The sequence below is a fragment of the Schistocerca serialis genome, unplaced genomic scaffold, assembly GCF_023864345.2.
Source record: "Schistocerca serialis cubense isolate TAMUIC-IGC-003099 unplaced genomic scaffold, iqSchSeri2.2 HiC_scaffold_338, whole genome shotgun sequence".
In the NCBI taxonomy this organism is placed as follows: domain Eukaryota; kingdom Metazoa; phylum Arthropoda; class Insecta; order Orthoptera; family Acrididae; genus Schistocerca; species Schistocerca serialis.
The window spans coordinates 45,001-49,649 of NW_026047909.1; positions in this window are offsets into that span (position 1 = coordinate 45,001).

Below are 4,649 nucleotides of genomic sequence, written 5' to 3' on the forward strand. Positions count from 1 at the left end.
TGAACCTACGCTATATCGTACCTTAACCTAACCTATATCGTACCTTAACCTAACCTATATCGTACCTTAACCTAACCTATATCGTACCTTAACCTAACCTATATCGTACCTTAACCTAACCTATATCGTACCTTAACCTAACCTATATCGTACCTTAACCTAACCTATATCGTACCTTAACCTAACCTATATCGTACCTTAACCTAACCTATATCGTACCTTAACCTAACCTATATCGTGCCTTAACCTAACCTATATCGTGCCTTAACCTAACCTATATCGTGCCTTAACCTAACCTATATCGTGCCTTAACCTAACCTATATCGTGCCTTAACCTAACCTATATCGTGCCTTAACCTAACCTATATCGTGCCTTAACCTAACCTATATCGTGCCTTAACCTAACCTAATTTGTGCCTTAACCTAACCTAATTTGTGCCTTAACCTAACCTAATTTGTGCCTTAACCTAACCTAATTTGTGCCTTAACCTAACCTAATTTGTGCCTTAACCTAACCTAATTTGTGCCTTAACCTAACCTAATTTGTGCCTTAACCTAACCTAATTTGTGCCGTAACCTAACCTAATTTGTGCCGTAACGTAACCCATGTTGTGCCGTAACGTAACCCATGTTGTGCCGTAACGTAACCCATGTTGTGCCGTAACGTAACCCATGTTGTGCCGTAACGTAACCCATGTTGTGCCGTAACGTAACCCATGTTGTGCCGTAACGTAACCCATGTTGTGCCGTAACGTAACCCATGTTGTGCCTTAACCTAACCCATGTTGTGCCTTAACCTAACCCATGTTGTGCCTTAACCTAACCCATGTTGTGCCTTAACCTAACCCATGTTGTGCCTTAACCTAACCCATGTTGTGCCTTAACCTAACCCACGTTGTGCCTTAACCTAACCTACGTTGTGCCTTAACCTAACCCATGTTGTGCCTTAACCTAACCCATGTTGTGCCTTAACCTAACCCATGTTGTGCCTTAACCTAACCCATGTTGTGCCTTAACCTAACCCATGTTGTGCCTTAACCTAACCCATGTTGTGCCTTAACCTAACCCATGTTGTGCCTTAACCTAACCCATGGTGTGCCTTAACCTAACCCATGTTGTGCCTTAACCTAACCCATGTTGTGCCTTAACCTAACCCACGTTGTGCCTTAACCTAACCCACGTTGTGCCTTAACCTAACCCACGTTGTGCCTTAACCTAACCCACGTTGTGCCTTAACCTAACCTACGTTGTGCCTTAACCTAACCCATGTTGTGCCTTAACCTAACCCATGTTGTGCCTTAACCTAACCCATGTTGTGCCTTAACCTAACCCATGTTGTGCCTTAACCTAACCCATGTTGTGCCTTAACCTAACCCATGGTGTGCCTTAACCTAACCCATGGTGTGCCTTAACCTAACCCATGGTGTGCCTTAACCTAACCCATGGTGTGCCTTAACCTAACCCATGTTGTGCCTTAACCTAACCCATGTTGTGCCTTAACCTAACCCATGTTGTGCCTTAACCTAACCCATGTTGTGCCTTAACCTAACCCATGTTGTGCCTTAACCTAACCCATGTTGTGCCTTAACCTAACCCATGTTGTGCCTTAACCTAACCCATGTTGTGCCTTAACCTAACCCATGTTGTGCCTTAACCTAACCCATGTTGTGCCTTAACCTAACCCATGTTGTGCCTTAACCTAACCCATGTTGTGCCTTAACCTAACCCATGTTGTGCCTTAACCTAACCCATGTTGTGCCTTAACCTAACCCATGTTGTGCCTTAACCTAACCCATGTTGTGCCTTAACCTAACCCATGTTGTGCCTTAACCTAACCCATGTTGTGCCTTAACCTAACCCATGTTGTGCCTTAACCTAACCCATGTTGTGCCTTAACCTAACCCATGTTGTGCCTTAACCTAACCCATGTTGTGCCTTAACCTAACCCATGTTGTGCCTTAACCTAACCCATGTTGTGCCTTAACCTAACCCATGTTGTGCCTTAACCTAACCCATGTTGTGCCTTAACCTAACCCATGTTGTGCCTTAACCTAACCCATGTTGTGCCTTAACCTAACCCATGTTGTGCCTTAACCTAACCCATGTTGTGCCTTAACCTAACCCATGTTGTGCCTTAACCTAACCCATGTTGTGCCTTAACCTAACCCATGTTGTGCCTTAACCTAACCCATGTTGTGCCTTAACCTAACCCATGTTGTGCCTTAACCTAACCCATGTTGTGCCTTAACGTAACCCATGTTGTGCCTTAACGTAACCCATGTTGTGCCTTAACCTAACCTATAATGTGCCTTAACCTAACCTAAAGTGCGCCGTAACCTAAACTATATTGCGCCTTAACCTGACGCACGTTGTCGCTGAACCTGCTCTGTAATTGTTATGCAACCCGTTAAAGTAGTGTAGTGTTGCCTAACCGCAACCCTCGCAATATAGTTCGCTACTCGCACTGCCCGGTCCCCTGTGTATCGCGTCATGTTAAACACCTTGCAGGTGTTGCTGACTTTCCACATGCTCCTGCTATACACTGTAGTGTGGATAGCAGCAGGACGTACATGCCCCCCCCCCTTCCCCCCTGCCTTCGCAAGCTGGTCGGTGAGAAGTTTGCATGTTCAATGCCCTTCGCATGCCGACGTACTCAGCCTACGTTGTGGTACGGCCTGTCACCTGTCCGCCGATGTACGCAAAACCCACAAACTGTACTGCACATTGCTCCGTATGTACTGAATGATACATCGTGGCCCATGTGACCGTATGACGACAGCGCCTAGCAACGGCGGACCATACAGTCCAAATATTGTGCACGCAGCTACGTGTCGTCTCCCTATAAGAGCTGGATTGCAGTGTGGTACGCCATACAGACGTGTGGGAGGAACGGACGCCCTGGATGGCGATCAGCATGAGCAGTCTGTTGATGTAGTGGAGCGTGTATTCGGACGTAGTCGTCTCTTCTCACACACCGTGATAGCATGTTGCACCGCGTTCCACATCTGCGACATGCTGCAGAGGCGGGCTGACAGTCGTTCGCGCAATGGACACCGCATACGTACGGGGTCTACCTTCCACGTGTTCTCTAGGCGTGCACATGTTGTTGCGTCTATGTGGGCAGACGTAGTGTGTTGTGACACCTGACACAGGCATGCAATACTCGTTGCAAATGGCGATGGACGTGTACGTTTGCTGGTGACGTTACGCAAATGAACAACCGGTAACCCGTTGTGGTGCGGTTGTTCTCGCTAGAGGTGAATCAGTGTTGGCGACGATCGGTCGAGCTATTAACCGGTTGTTTCAGGGATACCCACCATGCCCACGAACGTGAAAGGGGACCCACCATGCCCACGAACGTGAAAGGGGATCTGGGTGTGAGGCGATACGCGGCGGTGGCTGGGTGGGACCGTCCCCGGCCGGTGAGGGGGGGCCGCCCGGCGTGCTGGCAGCGCGGTGCGTGGGCGCACGCGCTACAGCCGGCTGGTGGGGGCGGCCGGTGGCAGGCGCGCCGGCCGACGGACGCGGCAGGCGGCGCAGCTGCGCGCCGGCGCCCCCCTGCTCGCGGCGCCTTGCGGCCAAAGTAGGTCCTCGCGGGCCCGGTGCGAAGCGCGGTGGCCATCTGCAGTGTGCTGGTCCGATTGAGGACTTTGTGCGCTGAGGATGCGCCGCCGCCCGGCGCTCGGCGCCGCGACGCCGTCTGCTGCTCGGTCGCCCCAGCGGTTCTCGCAGGTGGTTTGTATCGCAGCTGTGCGGACGTGTTGGCGCGTGCGCTGTGCTGGGAGAGTTCGCTTCGGCACCCAAGTAGGGCTTTTGTCCTTCTGTGGCGCTGGCGTTGGAGCTGCCGGTCACCGTAGGTGGCGCGTGTTGTCTCCCGCCGGCAATGCCACGACAGCACGCTCCCGGGCCTCTGTCGGCAGCGGCAAGCTCAGTTGGGAGCACGGGTGGTCGCACCTAAAGCGTCTACTCGCCTAACTCCGGGCGATTGCGCCTCTCTCGAACCCGACCAAGTACTTAGGACGGCGCTGCGCGCCGCCGGGACCTGAGAGGGTTTCGAGGTGTGTTGTGCAGGGGAGCTCAGCCTCCTCCTGTTTGCAGAATAATTGAGCGGACGCTTGCGTGTTCGCGCGGGCCCCCGGGACACACTCCCGGGCGGCCGGCTGCTCAGCTCTAGTTGACGCAGCTCCCTGGTTGATCCTGCCAGTAGTCATATGCTTGTCTCAAAGATTAAGCCATGCATGTCTCAGTACAAGCCGCATTAAGGTGAAACCGCGAATGGCTCATTAAATCAGTTATGGTTCCTTAGATCGTACCCACGTTACTTGGATAACTGTGGTAATTCTAGAGCTAATACATGCAAACAGAGTCCCGACCAGAGATGGAAGGGACGCTTTTATTAGATCAAAACCAATCGGTCGGCTCGTCCGGTCCGTTTGCCTTGGTGACTCTGAATAACTTAGGGCTGATCGCACGGTCCTCGTACCGGCGACGCATCTTTCAAATGTCTGCCTTATCAACTGTCGATGGTAGGTTCTGCGCCTACCATGGTTGTAACGGGTAACGGGGAATCAGGGTTCGATTCCGGAGAGGGAGCCTGAGAAACGGCTACCACATCCAAGGAAGGCAGCAGGCGCGCAAATTACCCACTC